Source organism: Tamandua tetradactyla, chromosome 16 (genome assembly GCF_023851605.1).
Source record: "Tamandua tetradactyla isolate mTamTet1 chromosome 16, mTamTet1.pri, whole genome shotgun sequence".
Classification (NCBI taxonomy): domain Eukaryota; kingdom Metazoa; phylum Chordata; class Mammalia; order Pilosa; family Myrmecophagidae; genus Tamandua; species Tamandua tetradactyla.
Window position 1 is genome coordinate 3,053,654 of NC_135342.1, and position 11,763 is coordinate 3,065,416.

The 11,763-nt window shown below is 40.4% G+C and overlaps 1 pseudogene; it reads left to right on the plus strand.

The window, feature by feature from the left end:
* The first annotated feature begins 9,160 nt into the window (after positions 1-9,160).
* On the plus strand, positions 9,161-11,135 carry LOC143658558 (uncharacterized; annotated as a pseudogene).
* Positions 11,136-11,763: the final 628 nt, after the last annotated feature.

The window sequence follows — 11,763 nt, forward strand, 5'->3', positions numbered from 1 at the left end:
TCAGGAAGAAATAGGAGCTCCCAAGAAACCAATCACATGTACAGAGATTCAATCAATCATCAAAAATCTTCCTACAAAAAAAAGCACAGGGCCAGATGGCTACACAGGGGAATTTTATCAAACATTCCATAAAAAACTAACATGAATCCTGCACAAACTTTTCCAAAAAAATTAGAAAAAGGAACTCTACCTAACTCATTTTATGAAGTGAATATCATTTTAATACCAAAACTGGGTAAAGATGCTATAAGAAAAGAAAACTACAGCTCAGTCTCCCTAATGAATATAGGTGCAAAAATTCCCAATAAAATATTAGCAAATTGAATCCAACAGCACATTAAAAGAATTATACACCATGACCAAGTGGGGTTTATACCAGGAATGCAAGGATGCTTCAACACAAGAAAATCAATTAATGTAATACAGCATATTAACAAATCAAAGGGGAAAAATTACATGATCATCTCGATTGATACTGAAAAAGCATTTGACAAAATTCAACACCCTTTTCTGATAAAAACACTCCAAAAGATAGGAATCAAAGGTAACTACCTGAATATGATAAAGGGAATCTATGAAAAATGGATAGCCAGCATCATATTCAATGGAGAGAGACTGAAAAATTTCCACCTATGATCAGCTACAAGATGAGGATGTATAGGATGTATACTGTGACCACTATTACTCAACATTGTGCTATAAGTTCAAGCTAGAGCAATCAGGAAGGACAAAGAAATAAAAGGCATCCAAATTTGAAAGGAAGAAGTAAAACTCTCATTATTTGCAGAGGATATGATACTATACTTGGAAGATCATGAGAAACCTACCACAAAGTTACTTGAGCTAATGAACAAATTCAGTAAGATGGCAGGATATAAGGCAGGATATAAAATTGATGTGCAAAAATCAGTAACATTTCTAGAAGCATTTCTACAAGCAATGACCTAGCTGAGGAGTCAATTAAGGAAAAAATCCCATTCAAAATAGCAACTAAAAGAATCAGATACTTAGGACTGAACTTAACTAGGGACGTAAAGGACTTATACACAGAAAGCTACATAGCATTGCTAAAAGAAAAGGAGGTCTAAATAGGTGGAAAGACATTCCCTGCTCATGGATAAGAAGGCTAAATACAGTTAACATGTCAATTCTCCCCAAATTGATGTACAGATTCAACACAGTACCAATCAAAATTCCACCAACATACTTTGAAGATTTGGAAAAGCTAACTACCAAATTCATCCAGAAGGGAAAGAGACTGAATAGCTAAAGGCATCCTAGAAAAGAAGAAAGAAGTGGGAGGATTAACACTCCCTGACTTTAAAACCTATTATAATGCCACAGTAGTCAAACAGCATGGTACTGGCACAGAGATTGAAGCATTTACCAGTGGATTCAAATTGAGAGTGCAGAAATAGACCACCAAATCTATGGTTAAATGATTTTTGACAAGGCCCCCAAATCCTCAGAACTGGGACAAAATAGTCTTTTCAATAACTGGGCATGGAAGAACTGGATATTAATAGCCAAGAGAATGAAAGAGGACCCCTATCTTACACCTTACACAAAAATTAACTCAAAGTGGATCAAACACCTAAATATAAGAACTAGCACTGTAAAACTTCTAGAAGAAAATATAGGGAAACATCTTCAAGACCTAGTAATGGGAGATAGCTTCCCAAACTTTATACCAAAAGCACAAGCAAGAAAAGAAAAAATAGATAAATGAGAATTCCTGAAAATCCAATGCTTCTGCACCTCAGATGACTTTGTCAGAAAGGTGAAGAGGTAGCCAACTCAATGGGAAAAGATATTTGGAAATCACATATCGGACAAATGATTGATTTTTGGCTTATACAAAGAAATCATAGAACCCAACACAAAAGAATGAAGAGTCCAATTATAAAATGGGCTAAAGATTAAATAGGAATTTTTCTGAAGAGCAAATAGAGGGCTCGAAAACACATGAATTGATGCTCATTTTCATTGGCTATAAGGGAAAGGCAGATCAAGGCTACAATGAGATACCACCTCACACCTATAAGAATGGCTACTATTAAACAAATAGGAAACTCTAAATGTTGGAGAGGATGTGGAGAAACTGGGACACTTATGCACTGCTGATGGGAGTGTATAATTGTGCAACCACTATAGAAGACTGGCTGTTCCTTAGGACACTAAATATCAAAATGCCCTATGACCCAGCAATAACACTGCTTGTTATATACCCAGAAGAGCTGAGAGCAGTGACACAAACAGATATTTGCACACCAATGTTTATAGCAGCATTGTTCACAATCATGAAAAGATGAAACAAACAAATGCCCATCAACAGATGAGTGGATCAACAAAATGTGGTATATGTATGCAATGGAATATTATGCAGCAGTAAGACAAAATGATGGCCTGAAGCACATGAGAAGATGAATGAACCTTGAAGACATAATGCTGAGTGAAATTAGCTAGGCTCAAAAGGATAGATACTGTATGATTCCCACTTTTATGAACAGCATAAAAGTATAATCAGAGACTGATAATACAGAATATAGGGGACTTAGAGATACATAGAAGCTAGAGTTGGGTGAACCATTTGCTAATGAAGTTGAACTCCAATGTAAGGGACTAGATAGCAGAGAAGGTAATTCTCTAGTGGGCCTATTGGTAATATCACCATATTGAAGATGAACAGGATCAAAAGGGCTTGTATAGACCTACATGTCCCACTGATTAACAATAGGAATACAAATTAGTTCTCACAAGAATTATGCAAAGATATGATTTTTGTATGAAGAGGGTTTAAGTCCACGGTACAGGGGGAAACTCCTATTACATGCTGTTTTAGTTTGCTAGATGCCAGAATGCAGCACACCAGTGATGGATCAGCTTTTAATAAAAGGGGATTTATTTAATTAGTTCTTCAGAGGAAAGGCAGCTAACTTTCGACTGAGGTTCTTTCTTACATGGGAAGGTACAAGGTGATCTCTGCTGGCCTTCTCTCCAGGCCTCTGGGTTCCAACAACTTTCCCCAGGGTGATTCCTTTCTGCATCTCCAAAGGCCTGGGTTGAGCTGGGAGTGCCGTGATGAGGTATGCTGGGCAGCTGGGGCTGTGCTACATTGAGCTTGCTCATTTAAGCACCAGCCAATTAAATCAAATATCATTCATTACAGCAGGCATGCCTCTTAGCCGACTGCAGATGTAATGACCACAGTTGAGGTTCATGTACCATTGTACCATTGGCTCATTTCCACAGCAACAAAACTAGGCATGTTCACCTGGCCAGGATGACACCTGAACCTAACTATCATATGCCCACCCCTTGTCAACTTGACAACATATGCATCACCTTAAACAATATTAAAGTGGCACAAATTCTGTGCTGGCTGTAGACCTATGACTCTCAAAAACAAGTTATCTGGTGCCAATATGCAAAGGAGGGACCATCACAGGGTTCATAGGGATAAATTGGAAGGGAAACCTGCAGGGCAAACACCATTGGATTTCAAAGTCTGAAAGTCATTTATCCTTCATCTTTAGAAAGTGGCAGTCCCATCCTTTCCAAGGGCCTATGCAGTGGCCCGCCTCTTTCCAAATCAACCTCAGGGAGCATTGAGGAGACCACTTTTTTCTTGACTCCACACTCTCCAGGCATTGGTGCCACATGTAGGCTCTCTGCCATTTCTGGGGCACATGCTCAACCCCTCCATGTGATGGCAGCCAGGCTCTCGCAGTTCCCAAAGAGCATGTTGTACCTTCTCAAAGGCCTGGGGTGGCACAACTTTTCCACTGTAATGAGATAGGAGACTCATCCTCTGCCCTCAGGGCAAACTCACCCTCTCCATGTATATGGGTGGGCCCACTCTCCTGGCTGAGGTTTCTTGACTTCAGACCTGAGCTTCCATGGTTCTCATTCTGCAAACTCCAATTTGTCCCTTTTGTGTCCCCCTTTCTCCAGATTGGCAGTGGTTCCATTTACACCGAAAGTCTCTTCAAGTACTCCTGACCTTCTCCACATTCTCTTCATAGTTCCTCCAAATATTCCCTTTAGCCATCAAAAAAACTGTTCCAACATGTCAGGTATTTGCAAAATGCAGCAGCACCCCACTTTCAGTACCAAGTCTGTTCTAGTTTGCTAGCTGCCAGAATGCAACACACAAGAGATGGATTGGCTTTTAATAAAAAGGGATTTATTTCATTAGTTCTTCAGAGGAAAGGCAGCTAACTTTTGACTGAGGTTCTTTCTTACATGGGAAGGTACAAGGTGATCTCTGCTGGCCTTCTCTCCAGGCCTCTGGGTTCCAACAACTTTCCCCAGGGTGATTCCTTTCTGCATCTCCAAAGGCCTGGGTTGAGCTGGGAGTGCCGTGATGAGGTATACTGGGCAGCTGGGGCTGTGCTACATTGAGCTCTCTCATTTAAGCACCAGCCAATTACATCAAATATCATTCATTACAGCAGGCATGCCTCTTAGCCGACTGCAGATGTAATGAGCAACAGTTGAGGTTCATGTACCATTGGCTCATGTCCACAGCTACAGAAGTAGGCATGTTCACCTGGCCAGGTTGACACCTGAACCTAACTACCACACATGCTATAAGCCATGTTCCAAAGGAAACCTTCAGCACTACCACAGCAACAGCAGAGGTAAATAACGGGGTGAGGGACAAGAGTTAAGAGGAGGTTTAGATTTCCTTTTGGGCAATGGTGTGTTTATTGGTTTTCTTACTCTTGGGAAAAATGAAATTATCTAAAATTGAGAATGCCAAAGGACTGTAGGCTTTGGGCCCTCTACATGATGACCGATGAATGCAGGTGACTGAAGGATGCACTGATGGAGAAGTACATTGGCCAATGATAGTGTATACTTATGAACAAAAGTGGTGCTGCTACAAAAAGGAACAAAGTCATGAGGCATGCAACAATGTGAATGAACTTGTGGGACATTTAGTCAGACAAAATAAGCCAGAAACAAAAGAAAATAATGGTATGGCCACCTTTAGAAAATGCTTATAAGAAAACAGGGGCCTAGATTGTAAGTTTTTAGAGTAGATATATTAAGCCTGGAGTGGTGATTATTATTTCTGGATTTTGAGAGGCTGTTATATATATATAACCCCATATTTAGAGATAAGAATGAAGACCAACAGCTTGGGTTTAAAGTAATTCAGAACATAGGGGTAAGGAAGATAGTGTCTATGTTTTAGAACCACACATACTCATGGAGACCAATGGAAGAAAGATTTATTTGGTCTGGAACTGAAATTTTGTGTAGTGCATAATCTAATTCAACCTGTCTGTATAGGTCATTTTGAACAATTGAAACACAGAGAGCACAGAATAAGAGACAGGTCCTTTAATCCTGTATAGATTATTGTAATGCCTGGACACATCCTAGAGTATATTAAGCAGATAATCAAAAAGTATTGGCAAAGTCCCCTGAGGAAGGGGAGAAAGAATGTGGAACTATTCAGCCGTACCATCAGGTTATCCCCTGATGCTGTGCCAAACTTTAGGGATACCCAAATCAATAGGCCATGCCCTCAATCAGGAGGCTTACTCTTCTGAAGCATATGTAGGTAGCAGAAAAGCTTAGAGTACTTATAGGTATGCCTTAGAGTTACTTCTGGATGACCTCTTCTGCTGTTCAGATGTGGCCTCAGTCTCTCTAAGCCCAGCTTTGCAAGTGAAATCATTGCCCTCCCCCCTATGTAGGACAAAACATCCAGGGGTGAAAGTCTCCCTGGTGATGTGGGAGATGACTCCCAGGCATGAATTCAGACCTGGCACCAGGGGATCAAGAATTCTATCCTGACCAAAAGGGAAAAAGAAGTATAACTAATAAAGTATCAGTGACATAGTTCAAATAGAGTTAAGAGGCTACTCTGGAGGTTGATCTTATGCAAGCTTAAGTTAGACCTTGCTACCTATCATAACCTGCCCACCCCCAACCAGAACCATTCCAACCAATCTTAAAGAACACCTAGGACAATATATAAAATTCCCCCAGGGCTCCATGCACTAGAATTTCCAGAATCCTAAACCTCCATGTGGATCCCTGGTCCAGATAAGTCCTGAAACCTATCCCAGCTTCTCCAGAACATCAGATAGTTATATTTCCCTACCCCAGTTAGTGATAGACCCTTTCAATATGAAAAATTTAGAATCACCATAGTCCAAACATCCCTAAAAAGAGAGTTGAAAACATCAAAGATGATGGTGGAGTTATGCAGAGAAGATGGGATTTAACAAATGAATATAAATGTTGAATCATTAAATTGATATCTGTTTTAGTCTCCAGTATTTTAAAGCAGCTAGAAGTAAAAAACCTAAAATTGTGAAATTGTAACCCATGTCAAACCCTGAAATATTTTCTACAACTAATTGTGGTTCTGTGCTTTGAAGATTATAGCTTTTTTGTATATATGTTATTGTATTAGTTAGGGTTCTCTAGAGAAACAGAACCAACAGGGAACACTTGCAAATATAAAATTTATGAAAGTGTCTCACGTGACCGTAGGAACACAGAGTCCAAAATCCACAGGGCAGGCTGCGAAGCCGATGACTCCAATGGATGGCCTGGATGAACCCCACAGGAGAGGCTCACCAGCCAAAGCAGGAATGCAACCTGTCTCCTCTGAGTCCTCCTTAAAAGGCTTCCCATGATTGGATTTAGCATCACTAATTGCAGAAGACACTCCCCTTTGGCTGATTACAAATGGAATCAGCTGTGGATGTAGCTGACGTGATCATGACCTAATCCTATGAAATGTCCTCATTGCAACAGACAGGCCAGCGCTTGCCCAATCAGATGAACAGGTACCACAACTTGGCCAAGTTGACACCTGTCCCTAACCATGACAGTTATTTTTCACAAAGAAAGAGGGGGGAAAAGTCGATTGTGATGATAAAAAATGTTTAAGCTCTCTGACCTCCTATATTCTGGAACAGTTAGAAGGGAAAATATGAGAGGATCGTATGTAGCCCATGACAAACTCTGGAATCTTTCCTGTAACTGCTCATTGAACAGTGGTTTGAAAACTATTGCTTTTTTTTATTTCTTTACTTTGTATATATGCTATACTATACCAAAAAAGATAAAAATAAAATAGAGAAGAAACAGCAAAAGGTGAGAGAGTAACTGTTCACCTGAAAGAAATAGAGAAGGAATATCAAACCAACCCAAAAGTAAGTAAAATGAAAGAAATAAAGAAAATTAGAACTGAAATAAATGAAATTGAAAATGTGAAAACAATAGAGATAATCAATAAAACCAGAAGTGATTTTTGGAGAAAACCAATAAAATCGATGAACCTTAACTAGGCTGAAAAAAAAAAACAGAAGATGCAAATAAATAAAATAAAAAATGGAACAGGGAACATAAACACTGACTTCCACTGAAGTAAAGGAAGTAATGAGAAAATACTATGAACAACTATATATACTAATAAACTAGAAAACATGGATGAAATGGACAACTTCTTAAAAGGCATGAACAACCAACATTAACTTGAGAAATAATAGATGGTCTCAAAAACACATTGCAAGAGATTGAATCTGTCATCAAGAATCTCCCAAAAAAGAAAAGTCCAGGACCAGATGACTTCACATGTGAATTCTACCAAGCATTCAAGAAAAAATTACTACCAATGTTGCTCAAACTCAAAGCTTAATTCATTCTATGAAGCCAACATTACCCTAATACCAAAGCCAGACAAAGATACCACAAGAAAAGAAAATTACAGATGAATATCTTGAATGAATATAGATTAAAAAATCATCAACAAAATATTTCCAAATCTAATTCAGCAGTACATTAACAGAATTGTACACCATGACCAAATGGAATTTATTCCAGTTACCCAAGGCTGATTCAATACAAGAAAATCAATTAATGTAATACACCATATCAATAAATCAAAGTGGAAAACTGACATGATTATCTTGATCGGTGCAGGAAAGGCATTTGACAAAATTTAATATACCTACTTGATGAAAACACTTCAAAGGATAGAAATAAAAGGGAATTTCCTCAACATGATAAAGGGAATACCTGAAAAACCCACAGCTAACATCATCCTCAATGAGGAAAGACTGAAAGTTTTCCCTCTATGATCAGGAATAAAACAAGGATGCCCACTGTCACCATTGCTATTCAACATTGTGCTGGAAATTCTAGCCAAACCATTAGACAAGGAATAAAAGACATCCACATTTGAAAGGAAAAAATAAAACTCTCACTGTTTGCAGACAATATGATACACTATGTTGAAAACCTACATCAAAGCTGCTATAGCTAATAAATGAGCACAGCAAAGAGGCAGCATCCAAGATCAACACTAAAAAATCAACAGTGCTTCTGTACACTAGTAATTAGCAATCTCTGGAGGAAATCAACAGAAATTTCATGTACCATATGTTTTAGTTTACATGTCTCACATCCTATACAAAAGTGAACTAAAAAATGGATCAAAGACAAACATTAGAGTTATGACTATAAAACTTTTAAAAGAAACTGCAGGTAAATATCTAATAGATCCTGTGATAGGGTGTGCTTACCTAGACCTTACACCCAAAGCAAGAACAATGAGAAAAGAAATAGATAACTAGTATCTCTTCAAAATTAAACACTTTTGCAGATCAAAGAACTTTGTCAGGAAAGTAAAAAGGCAGCTTATGCAATGGGAGACAATATTTGGAAACCACATATCAGCTAAGGGTTTAATAACCACAATATATAAAGAGATTCTGCAACTCAACAGCAAAAAGTCAAATAGCCCATGTTTTAAAAATGAGCAAAAGACATGAACAGACTCTTTTTATAAGAGGAAATGCAAATGGCTAAAAAGCACAGGACAAGGTCGGGCCGCTACTCTGGCAGGGCAGGTAGAATGGTCTGGCTAAGGGCTGGGTGGGGGCTGTGGGCTGGGGCTGGGGGCTGGGGCTGGGGGCCAGGGCTGGGATTGGGTGCCGGGTGCCCTAATTGGGGGTCAGGCACCGGGCCTGCCTCTGCCCATTGTGCGAGTAGGGAGCCCCAGTCTTGCTGTCTCCAGCCTCGGCCCTCGGGGTCTCCCACCTGCCCTCCACATCCATAGCCCCCAATGAGGGCTGGGCATGGGAGCCGGAGGGCCCACCAGATGACTGACCCTCCCTTCACTGGCCCCATGTCCTTGATGGCAACTCCAAGGGACCAGGCACAGGTTTCTGTGACCTATGAGGATGTGGCCATGAATTTCACCGAGGAGGAATGGGGGCAGCTGGACCTAACCCAGAGGGCCTTGCAGCAGGAGGTGTTGCTGGAGAACTATGGGCTCCTGGTCTCACTGGGAGGTCCGATTCCCAAACTTAAGGTGATCTCCCAGCTGGAGCATGGGCAGGAGCTGTGGACGGTGAAGAAAGACCTCTCCCTAAAGACCTGTTCAGGTGACAAAGCCCATCTTGAGACCACAAACTGTACAGCGTCTGAGCTGCCCTTGACTGAAGGGAACTTGCTCTGGGGTCAGCCAACACAGGAAACCTTAAATGTCTCCCAATTTGGATGAACTGAGGATCATTTGGGGCCACTGGAAATTCAGGAGGAATATTCGAGACCAGGAATAGAATCTCAGCAGGAGACGCTCCCTGGGAAAATGAGCCCTGACCCTGATGGTTTGCAGACAGATGATGGTGTATGTTCAAAGGCTGTACAGGAACAAACATCTCCAGGAGCTTCTCTTTTTAATCATGACTCATGTGGATTAGGTAAATATCCTATGATTCACAATGGGAAAAATCTCTATAAATGCAAGGAATATGGGAAAGAATTTAACAAGAGTTTTCTCCTTGTTTGATGTGAACAGATTCATTCTAGAGTGAAGTCCTGTGAATACACAGAATGTGGGAAATCCTTTAGTAAGAGCACATATCTCCTTCAACACCACATGGTCCACACTGGGGAGAAGCCCTATAAATGCAGCAAGTGTGAAAATGCCTTCAACCGCAGGTCACATCTTACACAACATCAGCACACCCACATGGGAGAGAAGCCTTACTAGTGTAAAGGCCTTCACCCACATCTCCACTTTTGTCTTTCATAATCAGAGTCACACAGGAGAGAAACACTTTGTGTGCAAAGAATGTGGGAAAGCCTTTTGTGAGAGACGAGGCTTCATTCGACACTATGTCATTCACACCAGAGAAAATCCTTATGAGCGCTTTTAGTATGGGAAAACCTTCAGTCACAGGTCATACCTCATGTGGCACCAGCAGACTCACACTGGGAAGAAGCCCTTTGAGTGCAGGGAATGTGGAACAGCCTCTGTGAGAGTGCAGCACTCATACACCACTACATCATGCACACTGGGGAGAAGCCCTTGGAGTGCAGGGAGTGTGGGAAGGCCTTCAACCACAGGTCGTACCTCAAGAGGCACCCGTGAATCCACTCTGGGGAGAAGCCCTATGTGTGCAGTGAGTGTGGAAAGGCCTTCACCCATTGTTCCACTTTTGTCTTGCATAAAAGGGCCCATACTGGAGAAAAACCATTTGACTGCAAAGAATGTGGGAAAGCCTTTGGTGATAGGGCCGACCTCATTCGACACTATGTCATCCATATTGAAGTGTCAGAAGGCCTTCAGCTGCAGCTCAGACCCCAGGAGGCACCAGCAGATTCACACTGGAGAGAAGCCCTGTGAATGCTTCGAGTTTGGGAAAGCCTTTTTTCAAGAACAAACCTCATTCGGCATTCTGTTATCCACACTGGAGAGAAGCCTTACGAGTGCACTGAGTGTGGGAAAACTTTTTGCTCAACCCTCTGTCAACCACACCATAGAGAAGCCCTATAAGTGTAGTGAATGTAGAAAGGGCTTTTGCTGCAGCTCATCTCTTACTCAGCACCAAAAGATTCATATTGGAAGAAACCCTATCAGTGTAGCAGATGTGGGAAGACTTTTCCCAAGTGGGCAGACTTCAGTCAACATCCAGAAACTGATGAAAGACTTTTTAAATGTAACTACTGAGGAAAATCTTTGGCCATAGGAAACATCTTACACAGCATCTGATCATTCCTATTGAAGAGGAACATACTAATGTTATTGGGAATAGAAAACCTTCTGTTGCAGATCATTTATCCTCTTAAAGAATCATATTAGAAATTGACCTAAAGCTTTATTGTACATGTGAGAATTCATCCAGGATAGAGACCCAGTAGTTATTGAGCACTTAGGAAAATCTTCAGCCCCGTTTTTCTCCTTAGTTTGCACTGTAAAGTTTTATCAATAATATTTAAACAAGGAAAATGAGGTGCAGGACACAGAGCAGAAAATAAATGTAAGCACAGCATTTTTCATACATCCATGCCAAGCTTATTACAATATGTAAATGAATTCTTTATTTGAAGGAAGAGGAGTATTGTTTCAGAGATAAAAGGGCCATGTACACTTTGTCTTGTATATATATATATATATATATTTATTCACTGCTGGCCAATGATGAAACTGTTTAATTAAGAGTAGGTTGAAAATATTTATTAAAAGCCTTCCTTGTTTTACAAAGAAAAAAAAGCATGTGACAAGATGGGCAATTTCATTGGCTATTAGGGAAATGCAAATCAAAACCATAACGAGATTTCACATCACACCCACTAGAATCACCTTTATTAAAAAAAAAAACAGAAAATAACAACTCGTGGAGAGGACGTGGAGAAAAAGGGACACATATCCACTGTTGGTGGGAATGTAAAATGATTTAACTGCTCTGAAAGGCAGTTTGGCAGTTCCTCAGAACTAAGTAT